Here is a 13,205-nt window from a genome sequence, read left to right on the forward strand (position 1 = left end):
GTCGGTCGCAAAATAAGAGCAGTCAGTATCAAAATAAATGCTCTCTGCATACGTCACGCTACTCGCGCAAAACTTTAGTATAAAATAAGCTTGTCAACTTATCATGTTTAAAAAAAATGTGTTTCAATCTTATTCTGTTGTATGTTGGTCTAGGAACAAAATTTCCCCCCGGGAGAAAAACAGTCGGTCTCAAAATAAGTGCAGTCACTACAGTCTGTCTCAAAATTATGCATACGTCACACAAAAGTATAGTATAAAATAACCATGTCTGCTTGTCATGTCTGAAAAAATGAATTGCACTCTTATTCTGTTGTGAGTATGTTGTTCTAAGAAATGTTTTCCCCCATGGTAAAAAAAAATAGTCGGTCTCAAAAAAAGTGCTCACCGCAGTCGGTCTCAGACTAAATGAATTAATGAGGTAGATAAACAATGCCAAAATAGAAGGGAATAATTTTGTGTGAAATGAAATGAAATGAAATGGGGTTTAACGTCCTACTGTTCTGCTCCTATACTGGGCTAATGAAGGTGTGAATCTGTGCACCTAAATTGCAACGGTATAGTATAAAATAACCTAGTCAGTTTGTCATGTTTGAATAAAAAAATTCCCTGTTATGAGTATGTTGGTCTAAGAAATTGAGAGAGCTTTTTTCGAAGATTTTGATATTTCAAATTATATTCTTGATTGTCATACGAATAATATTAGTCGAGCAGTTGGTAAGAAGTCATCGGAAGTATAGTTTGTTTCAGAAATAGTAAAAAACTCTTTAAATTATGAAATTTTAATGCGATCTATTGCACTTAAGAATTTTTACTTGTTGCATATTCAATCCCAGGAGAAATTGAAATGTATTTTACTCATGTTGTATGTGTTTTCTGACCATCAGAATTCTGCAAAATCTCTCTGCAAAGTGCCCCATTGAGATAAAGTGCCCTCGGGGGACAGTCCTCAAAAATTAAAAGCTCAGTTACATATCGTCGCTCAATTCCATTATGTCATCATCCCAAAAAATTAAAAGCTGTTACGTGTCTGAAATATGTTCGCGCCGCCGCGGCGGCGCTCGATTCCATTATAACATCATTCTTCCACTCCTCTGTTGTCTTATACTGTCTCAGCACTATCATATTCACGGTTATAGTGAACTGTCCAGTTATATTATAATTAGTAGTACCACTGGTGTGTGGGTCGGGGGGCGTCAGACTGTACAAATGTTAGTCAACTCTTGCAAAACAGGCGGAATCGACAGGGGAAGATCTCGAGATTCTGTCCCATTGACTCACATTTTTGATCCTCAATCCCACAATAATACATCCCAGCAATGACCTCAAATGCCAGAATATTGACTCAATTTTTCAAAATTTTCTCAGGTTGCTCAGTGTTATAGGCACAATCATCATTTGATGATATAAACTTTATGTCAACATAAATAAAAAGGTTTTCCGGCGAGACAACGATCGGCGAACAACTATATAATTATACAATACTATCTATGTTCTACCTGTATTTTGTTGACATTCATTGTGGGGTGGGATCGTGGATGGCGGCCTAGATTTGGAACCGCCCCCACCCCACCCCCTATTCCCAGCGTCTAGATCCGCTACTGCACATGGCCCCTAGAAACTCGTACTAGGGGTATGTACATCTCAGTCGGTCACATTTTGGCTAAACACCCCCCCCCCCACCCGAAAGCCTTGCAGCGGTCTAGCGAATATTGACTGCTGATCCGTATGGTAAAATGTACGTTGTGCTGAAGGCAACGAGTCGGAAATATTACACTGCGAACATACATAATATATCCCAGGTGCAAATGTCTTACAAAGATCGGCACAAAAAAATATGTTTTTATCTGCTATAGCTTTGAATGTCATATTATATAACTATACAATTTATATTTTAAGTCTTGCATTCGCTTATACTGCATGTAAATTAAAATGAGCGTAGAGAGGTGTAAATGTTTCAAGGAAATATATCCCACATGGATTTTCAGTATTTTAAACAAAACAAGTCCCCATAGTCAACTTGCCTGACAACAATATTCCACATTTTAATGAACTCGATATAAAAGTAACTAACACAAGGATGAGCTGAAAAGGTTGCCAATATCTATGTGTGCCACTAGGCTCACTATCACTATATGAACGCCTGCCGTGCCTGTTGTTGTGGGTGTGGACAAGAGGGGCAAAGAAAATTGGCCCAAATCAAAATGCTACACTAGCTCGTTTATTAACCGTGGTTCGCTTTTCGGGGATTTATTGTGGTTAATTTTGTGTGAAAGATGTTTCGAAACCTTGCGGATCTGTGATACATTTTTGTAGAAAGACAAATTTTCAGTTTCCTTGTCAAGTGGGCCACAACTCCTTAAAATCCACGCTGTATAAGTTAAGATACATTTGGAAATAATAGAATTTGTTGAGGCATTGACACAATTTAAATTACTCTCGCCGAGAAAGTAAATGTAATTAACATCACAACATCATCAAAATGTCCATAGATTCTCCAAATTATCCAAAAAAAAGGTACTTATATATGTGTCAAGTAACGTATTTTTCGCAAGCGTTTTTATAAAACCCTTCAACACCGACAAATATTTATATGACTCGTAAATTGAAAGTTTAAACGTCTATAGATATCTCGACGATGGTCAGGTAGATTTGTTACAAGGTTTACATATATATAATCTAATTTGAATATCCCCGATGTTACTGTACACTTCAAAATCGGTGAATCCTAAATAAGTTGTCTGAAAGGCGCAATTTTTCATAAAGTGCCACTTTTTCAAAAAATATTTAAAAAAAAAAGTTTTGTTCACTATTGAGATAAAAGTTATTGTTTTCATTTTTATTATCGACTGGTCTTGGACAAACATTCTTTACTATGTTTTGATTTCAATAGGCTCACATTTTCATGTGGACGTATATTGTCGTCGCCCCTGTCAGTCCGTCCCTCCACAGTTTGTTTGGGGACACTCTACAATTCACAATTATTATACGATATTGACGAAACTTGAATTATAGGTTTATCTCCAAAAGATCTCGGTTCCATTCGATATTGGCATGCGGATCAAAACTTCATAAGATTATGGCCCCTGATTATACGAAAAATCACGTTTTTAGCTTGTGGACACTCTAGATGTCAAAAATTTTATTCGATTTAGATGAAACATGAAAAGTATGTTTATAACCCAAAGATCTCGGTTCCCTTCGACTTCCGCGCATATTGGACCGCAACTTCCTGGATTTTGGACCTTAATTGTACGAAAAATCGCGTTTTTAGCTTGTTGTCCGTCTAGAGTTCACAATTTTTTATCCGATTTTAAAAAAAAAATTCAAATTTCGTGAAAATCGGACCGAAACTTTCGGACATAATCGGCGCACTTTGTACTCAAATAGTGTTACATTATGGAATTTCAAGGTTGTAGGCCTTCTAGAGGTCACAATTTTGATGAAACTTAAAATATATGTTTACATCGCGCATATCGGACCCTAACTGCTTGGATTATGGCTCCTATAGTTGTACGAAAAATCACGTTATTAGCTTGTGGACCCTCTAGTGGTCACAATTTTTATCTGATTTTAAAAAAGGTTTAAATATATCACCGTTACACCCAAATGACGGCTGAGTTCGAATTTCGTGAAAAGCTTGACAAAATGGCCGCTCCTTGTACGCAAATAGTGTAAAAGTATACGTAATACCAAGGTTGTGGACCTTCTAGAAGTCACAATTGTTATCAGATTTTAATGAATATGTTTATATCCCAAAGACCTTGGCTCCTTTCGATATTCGCGCATATCCTGGATTATGGCCCCTGGTTGCACGAAAAATCACGTCTTTACAATTTTTACCCGATTTTAAAAACCGTTCAAGTATATCAACGTTACACCATGATGATGGTTGAGTTCGAATTTCGTAATAATCGGAACGAAACCGCCCAACAAAATTGCCGCTTCCTGTACGCAAATAGTGGAAAAGTATGTAATATCAAGGTTGTGCACCCTCTAGTTGTCATAATTTTTATCTGATTGTGATGAAATTTAAAATGTTTATATCCCAACGATCTTGGTTCCTTTCGATATTCGCGCATATCGGACCGTAACTTCCTGGGTTATGGTCCCTGGTTGTACGAAAAATCACGCGTTTAGCTTGTGGATCCTCTATGTATAGAGGTCACAATTTTTATCCGATTTTAAAAACCGTTTAAATATATCACCGTTACACCATAATGATGGTTGAGTTCGAATTTCGTAATAATCAGAAACTTCCCGACAAAATTGCCGCTCCTTGTATGCACATAGTGTAAAAGCATGTAATACCAAGGTTGTGTGGGCCCTCTAGAAGGCACAATTTTTTATCCGACTTTGATGAAATATATGTTTATATCCTGAAGATCTCGGTTCCTGTAGATATTCACACATATCGGACCGTAACTTCCTGGATTATGGCCCCTGATGGTACGAAAAATCGCTTCTTTTGTTTAGCTTGTTCTCTTTCCATCTCTAGCAAAATGTGGGTGTATTTTGCATGGCAACCCTTTGAAACATTATTTGGTACCGGTATAATTTGTGTCATGACGCCCTTTTTATGAGCTCGAACTCCCTCCCCACCCTCTTACTTAAGAACCTGGCTACGCTCTTGCCGCTTTATGTCGTTAAAACAGGTGACAATGTATAGTGCGCTCTCGTAACATTATATTTGATTTAGTTGACTGACTTGTACACTATTGTAGTATAATGGTTGTTATCGTATAGACGTCGGTGCTTCCTTCGATTTTAACAAGTAAAAGTGTTCAGAAATTCTTTCAAACGATACACGGACTGTATACTAGTTTTTCGTGGTAGACATTTTTGTAACAAGATTTTTAGACAAAAATCGGATGTGGCTGTGTTATAAAACGGAATACGAGTTAAAAGTGACACAAAGTACAATTTGTTTCGTTACGGAAAAAATAATACTACATTATACTAAGAGTAAACGTATGTGACTTAATTATAAATTATATTTAATTTTCAAAGTATAGCGTTTACACTTACTTTTCTAACTATACAAAACATTGTGCATTTGTTGAACATTCCCAAAAATAGTATTGGCCTAACTGTTCACATTTGTTTTAAATCTTCAATTTAACCGGAAAAATTAAAAATGTTTTCAACCAATATAGGACAGTTTATGTACATGTGTATGGTATGTGTGGTTACAGCAGAAACCATGTTTTACCGATCTGGTGATATCTTAGTAGAAATTGAGAGGTCGGCTTCAACAGAACAATGCTATGTATACGGACATAGGTCAGTACAATAAATTTTTCGAGACAAATATGTAAAATATTTTGTTTCATAGCCATGCCTATAATCATGGTGATAAATATATATTGACGATTGTTTCTGTGCCAATCTGTGGCAAGTTAATCGTATTTATCTGTCGGTTATATAGAAACAACAAAGCAATTATTCAAAATTCTGCAAATTTATACTCATCTGTAGAGTTTTGTGAAATTGAGAGTTGTATTACCAGGCTTTATTTTGTAAACAAATTTTCACAGAGACATCGAGAACAAACCAACTTGCTTATGATGACAAACCAGCGGCTGCCAGGCAGGATACGCCCACATTTTGCAAGAGATGGATAGAGAACAAGCTACAAACAAAAACGATTTTTTGTACAAGCAGGGGCCATAATCCCGAAAGTTATGGTCTGAAATGCGCAAATATCAAATGGGGTTGGGAATTTTGGAATATAAAGATATGGTGTAACGGTGATATACTAAAACGGTTTTTTAAATCGGATAAAAATTGTGACCTCTAGAGGGACCACAATCTAAAAACGTGATTTTTCGTAAAATCAGGGGCCATAATTCAGGAAGTTACGATCCGATATGCGCGAATATCGAAAGGAAACACGATCTTTGAGGTATAAACATGCATTTCAAGTTTCATCAAAATCGGATCAAAATTGTGACCTCTAGAGTGTCCACAAGCTAAAACGTGATTTTTCATACAATCAGGGGCCATAATCCACGAAGTTATGATCCGATACATGCCAAAATCGAAAGGAACCGAGATCTTTGGGAGATAGATCTATATTTCAAGTTTCGTCATAATCGGATAAAGATTGTGATCTGTAGAGTGTCCACAAACAAATTGTGGACGGACGGACCGGGGCGACGACAATATACGTCCACATGAAAATGTGGGCTTATCAAAAGGTGGATCGTCAGCATAAATTTGAATTCAAGATTATTATTCCTGGATCGATCTCCAGGATTTAGCATAAATCGGGTGTTCGATCCCTGCATTGGCCGAGAAAGTTCATCCAGATTGTCCGGCGTGGTTCCCCCCTTGTCAGTGATGCAGGATGGAGGGCCTGACAAGGACAGCTGTCTAGTCCTTCGGATGAGACGAAAAACCGAGGTCCCGTGTATACATTGGAATGCACGTAAAAGAGTTGGGATTCGATATAAGAGTAGGCGATAGTGCCGCTGCCCGGGCAAAATTTCCCTCATAGCACACTGTATGGCGTATGCCCGTCTTCATTAGCCCAGGTTAGGAGCAGAACAGTAGGACGTTAAACCCCATTTCATTTCATTTTATTTGTAGGTCTAGAAACAGATCCCAGGGATGGGGGGGGGGGGGCACAGAAATTGGGGTTATCTCTTGTTGAAAAGATACAGTTTTATTCAGATTTAATATTGTTTATTTTGATGTAAAATATGATATCATGGGTCTAAGTGTATAGTTTATTGTTATTTTAGGGGTATTATAAAACAAATACTTGAAGAAGAGACGTCATCACCTGTTATACCAATCACACGCGAGGAAATCCATAGCATCATCAACTCATGTACTACTGATATTAACACTTTATTGAAGCTCTCCACCAACAAGAGATATAAAAGACAATTAATTTTCCCTGGTATGTCTGATTATGTCGATTTTTGTGACAAATAATTATGTGAGCTTAGACAAACAATATTTAGATCTACTAAACAAAACTAAATTCTGTACATGCGTACTATTTGGTTTGTTCAAAAGGAAAAGCCCTGAGTAAATGATACAATGTTGCCATCGTTGAAAGGTGATTGAACATCGCATAGCCTAACATCAATTATTAGTGCTTATCATCATTAGTTTTTAAAATATTGGTTCCACTGGTGGATTACCCTATAGCCAGTGTAGGAAGCTGCCTACGAACCGAGAAAAAGATGTGACGACCTTTTTAAATTTGGGTTATGACGAACCTCATTCGGTTGTATTCGACAGTGCACTGCGAGCAGAAGGGCCCACCCGATCGCGCTCGATCAACACCAGCTTTCTTTTTGAAAAAGGCTTTGGCGATTTTCTCCTTGAAAATTGTCTGTCTTTCTTTAATTGAAGGTAGCTATTTATATTTGTTAAAGTATTGTATGAAATGGTCACACTGGTCCACAAACACACTTTGACGGTCGTATACCCTAATGTCGAGGTAGCTATCAAGATTGATCTTAGTATAATGGTGTCCAATACTTCGAATTTTATTTTTACGTCCACAATTATGAAATGCCCCATCAGGAGTTCAAAAAGCAAACGAGACTGAATTGTCTGTTTTTAGTGGGAATGGAGTGACGCTGGTGTTGTTTGCAAAATGGACAACCAGTGATGAACTAATAGACATTTTCTTGAGAGACAAAACCAGAAAACTGTTGCACTTGTTAGGCATTGAAATTAACTGGTTCTATGTCACAAAATATATAACACAAATTTCTACATATAATATATATACCTGAGAGGTAGACGCTGAATTTTTTATATAACGTTAATGTACATGTAATTGCCTAACTAGAAATGCATTTAGTGACTAGGCATGTTAAAAATACAAAGATCCTTTATATGGAAAACAATCGCCATATAAGCAGATATTTTCTTTTTACCATTTGTATTTTTACAAAAGATAGTGGAGACAGCCAGTTATTAACATTACAAACAGTAAGCTATTTTAGACACAGACCTCCATTAAAAATCTATCGCACAGTCGATTAGAAACCAAATTTTATTATGGTTAAAAAGACTGTCACTTATTGTATTCTCAAAATTATTTATCTGCTATGTTTTATGATGTTCCCATAGCTCACAATATAGCATGCTTTAAGGCCCATTCTCACGGTGCGACTTGTAGTAACTACTTGTAGTATCGACCCAAGATGCAGCGTGAGAACACCCTAGTCGTACCAACTTTTACAAGCTCCCAATCAGTTGAAAGCTAGTTGAGCGAAATAGAAACTTCCCTATTTCAGTCAACAGATCGTATGAAATTGACCAATCAGAGACGTCGAGTATTAGTACAAACACGAGTTCTCTCCCTTTGTTGTTGGTAAACATGGACGCGACGCGCACCCATCAAGAGCAATAATAGCCAGCTTGATGACGCCATTATGCTAAGACAAGACGAGATTATCGCGAGATTCCAAGTCGTATCAACTCATTTATATACGATTTTGTAATCTACATGTAGATACTACAAGTAGTTGCTACAAGTCGCACCGTGAGAACGGGCCTTTAGCAACTTTCTGCTATTATTTACCATGTCAAATAACTAGTATAGCCTGTATAATTATATAAAATTCTAGAACACTGTCTATATTATTTATGATATCTATTAAGTTTTATTACGCCATATAGTTTATACTTTCGTGTTTCAAACAAGTTTGTTCTTGCTTTGTGGCATTAATTTATTTTTTCACCTTATCCTTCCTTTCGAATTGTAACCTCAGGGAACTGGAATGATGTGTAAATATTTAACAGCGTGTAATTTTATGCCAAAGCAGCACCATTTTTACACAGACTGACTAAAACGTTCGTCTATCGGATGTGCTTTTAGTTATCCCTGGATACCTTTCATTCTCCTTACAAATTCGAATATATCATTAGTACTTAAACATACTTTATGCAAGAGATAAATCTGCCTATTGCAGGTCTTTCTTTAGGCCTGAAATGTTATATAGATTATTGATTAGACATCATTCAATTAACTTTTCCAGACCATCAGCAACTCTCGATGCCATCGCTAGCCTGCAATATTTATTTACTGGATTAGGATCCAATTTGCTGCTCAACTTTCATTCATGATTAAATCATGAAATGGATAATCGAGACTATGTTTTTTATCGTACATACTTTAGTAATGATAATCGAGGCTAGGCCGAAAAATCAATCGCTAAATTCTCGGTTTAGTGTGTATCAATTTGACTGAAATTGTCAGCAAATTCCCTTTACATTATCAAGTTTTTAAGTATTATATTGAGAACTGCCAGCTCTTTATCTAATCTCCCATAATGTATCTTTAATTATGTCTCAAATAATGTTCATTAACGATGTCAAATAGCAATTTTCGGATCACGGGTCACCACACCATGTCGCATTCTGCGTAATTTACGCTATAGTTTCTAATACGTATTCCGCGCTAATTTGGTCTCTGCATTTATGAAGTTTTGATAAATAAAAAGACTTGTACGCTGCTTTGAAAAAAGATACAATAGATATCACACAGTTGCAGCCGGAGTGATTCACGGCAGCTATTCCAAGACTTTCTAATAGGCAGAAATCACTTGATTTGATTGTGGTGCTTATTTGGATTGCTTCAAGCGACGCCCCCCTTGCCCATAGGAGAAGTGCAAACTCAAAGAATAAACTTTAGACAGTGTATTATTACCACTTGCGTTTAGGCACCTCCTAAACTTTAGACAATGTCTTATTACAACTTGCGTTTAGGCACCTCCTAAACTTTATACAATGTATTATTACTACTTGCGTTTAGGCACCTCCTAAACCGCTTAATGAGTATCATGGGCGCAAAAGCCCAATTTGGCTCTTGCAGTTTATAAAGTGTTTGTTATTTAATTGTCCAGGAACCAAATGGTGCGGAACTGGTAACATATCATCAAATTATTCCGATTTGGGTGAAAATGCTGAAACAGACCATTGCTGTAGGGAACATGACCATTGTCCGAACTATATACTACCATTCAAATCAAAAGATGGTTTGACTAATTATGGTTTATTCTCGAAGTAAGTTGTAATATGAAACATATTTTATTAACCGGTTTAGTCCTTTCATTCCACCGTTTCCTTGGAGCTAAATAAATACTTTTCTTGAAGAAGCTAATTGATTTCGAAAAAATAAAGCGCTGTATTGAGTTGAATCCACTATTATTTCGTTTATAATTTACAGACAGGAAAAAATCTATACATTTAAGAGTTTTTGAAATTATGTTGAAGAAACGATCACATCTGATGTCTTCTGATCGGTTACTATTTAAATCTTATAAGACCAGACTGCAACTCAAGATCACTAGTAACAAGAATAGATTTGGTGCGCTGTGACACGTATAGACCGAACTAAAATCTTCAATCCAGGTTCCATTTAAAAGAGTGACCCGTTAAAGCATCTCAGTCCGAAAGGCTTGCAAAGAAGTATAGCTGAACATATAAGGACATCAAACTTTTTATTTTCAGAGGTTTAGTCATTTAAAATGGCGCAATTACAATCAGTTTCATCATAAAAGTTAACATCAGGACATCAATGCTCTATCATAAGATGCAGTATAACTTTAGAAACACCTTATTATCAAACACCCAATTAGCTAATTTAAACATACATTATGCAAGAGGTAAATCTGCCTATTGCAGGTCTTTCTTTAGGCCTGAAATGTTATTTAAACTATTAATTACACATTTATTAACAAAACAAGACCATAATCAACTCTCGATGGCATCGGATCCTTGCGATTTTAGCTAGATTAGAACGGTTCGCCTTTTGAAAATTTAATTTGAAAATGAGAAAGCGAGGCTAAGTCGCGAATATACCAGTGCGCTAGTTACACTATGCACACATCTTGTCAAAACAATAAACAGTGATAATTTGGCTCAGAGTGAAGTAATTTGGCTGAAATTTTCAATATTTTCTTTTTTTATCATCTATTTTTGAATTATTATAGCAAGAATGACCAACTCTTTATTAAACTCTTAACTAATGTATCTTTGGTCTGTCGTGGTTTGGTTGTACAGTTCCATCTTGAGTTCCATCAAATTACATCTGTTTTATTGTGTTGTACAGATTCCATTGTGACTGTGATGACGCCTTTTACAACTGTCTCAAATCCACCACAGAGAAAGCTGCGAAAGATGTCGGTTATTTGTATTTCAATATTCTAAAGATAAACTGTTTTAAAGTGATCGATGTTGAAACCTGTCTAAAGAAGGGGTTTGTATTATCTTCATATTATTTGTTACATTCCTTCCAATGACCATGCCGTGCACGTAAAAGATCCCTTGGCAGATGGAATTCGATATAAGAGTAGGCCGTAGCGCCGCTGCCCGAGCAAAATTCCCCTCATAGCACACTGTATGGCGTATGCCCGTCTTCATTAGCCCAGTTTAGGACCAGGAACAGTAGGACGTTAAACCCCATTTCATTTCATTTCCAATGACCAGGAACTTGTGGTCTATGGACGATATCTGAATATTTGTTGATATTAACTTATAACCTGATCAGAAGCGGCTGTTTTATCCCCGAGAAATAACATTAAGCTACACAAAGCAATAAAAAATAAGCAGCAATTTAAACCATAAATGACAATGTTTTAATACATTTTTATTACAAGTATTATATAACAACAAAGAATTTCTTACACAACCATGTATTAACGATTATACTGGCGAGGATACATTATGCTTGGGCCATTATATTCGCCTATGTATTTTAAACCATTATATTCACCCTATTTGATAGCTTGTTTAAATAAAGGAATGATGGTGGTCACGTTAATTTGGTTTTGCAATAGAAGTCAAGATTTAACAATATCTGTTGTTTTTTTGTTTTATTTATTTCAGGTGGTGGTTTACGTGTAGTGAGAAAGGAATTGTAAAACGTACAAGATTTGTTTCAAACAAATCGTTTTAATTTCTTATTGTTAGTGTATCGATTCTATATACTTCCATTTAACTTTCTAATAAACGTTTTCAGGTCTGTTTTCTCACTGTATGTTGGTATTTCTTCAGTTGTTTGTGAAATCACAAGCTGAAATGACAATTTGTATTCTTTTAAACACCTTGAACTAACCTTGACTATGGACACCAAATTTGAAAAAAATAAACCCAGGCCTTGACTACTTATTCGGACTACAACAACCTGTCAGAGCTTCCTTGTCTACTGAAACCATCTTCCATATTATCTATCTATCTCGAAGTATACGTAGTATTTTCGACTAAAATCGTAATGTCGATTAGTTCAGAAGCGGAGCTAACGTAGACAGTCAGCCTAAATTTAGTATGTACTTTACCATAATATATTTGTAGAAATAAGCTATTAGTATTAAGCGCCCTTTTGTTAGGTCGGGGGTTTGAGAAATAAAAAGGAATCACGTGATACACAGTGCGTGTGCCCGTTGTGTAGTAATATTGAGGTCATGGATTTGTGATAAGGAACTTCTATGTATAATAATTTTATGGTTTTAATTAATTATTCTCCATTGCCAGAATATTAGCTACGGTATAAGTTAATTCTGAAACGCAGCTATAGTTTAGTAAACATGTTGGTCATTTGCATTTTTCAAGGATAAATTCTAAAAGCACGTGATAGGAAAGATACCATTTCATATTTGGCAAGAGGGACCAATCACATAATTAATTACATCATAATTAGCCAATAGAATAATTAATGGATGTGAATCTGAGAATATATAATTAAAAGAATGTGCGCTCTAGCCATTAGTTCTCGTATGGAGAAGATGTAGGAATTTCCATCAGCAGACTCGCAAAGTCTGCATGAGGGCGGGTTAGAGAGAATGACTTTATTATGCTTGTAACTTTGTAACCTATATGTAGCAGTGCTTAATATAAAATGTAGGAGCAAAATGTGTTATTGTTGTTACTGTGTGCACCCATAAACTGAATGAGTGGCAGAACAAATACGCAATATTTAAAGTGGAGTCCTAAGAAGAAAATAAGAAACAAACGCGGCCAGAGACAATACTAGTAAGAAACGATGCATGGGTCATATGTAGGATATGGCGACCGGTTTGTGTAGCCCGCTCTCCACGTCAGACATATGTCCATGGTGCTACAGTTGTTCTTTAAAAACGACGTTTCTAACGTCTTTTCAGGAACATAGGGCGTTCGGTGTGCTAAAACCCTTCTTTATTTGACAGATATTGAAAGGAACGTTCGCGGACAGTGTTCAA

At 36.3% G+C, this 13,205-nt stretch overlaps 1 long non-coding RNA gene across 1 annotated transcript; it reads left to right on the top strand.

Annotated features, from left to right (window-relative positions):
* Positions 1-4,705: 4,705 nt before the first annotated feature.
* LOC130013175 (uncharacterized) lies at positions 4,706-13,205 on the top strand. The gene is made up of 5 exons (XR_008788529.1): positions 4,706-5,280; positions 6,744-6,904; positions 9,873-10,032; positions 11,081-11,227; positions 11,857-13,205. It is a non-coding gene; the product is annotated as an uncharacterized LOC130013175 (long non-coding RNA).

The sequence above is a fragment of the Patella vulgata genome, chromosome 6 (genome assembly GCF_932274485.2).
Source record: "Patella vulgata chromosome 6, xgPatVulg1.2, whole genome shotgun sequence".
NCBI lineage: Eukaryota > Metazoa > Mollusca > Gastropoda > Patellidae > Patella > Patella vulgata.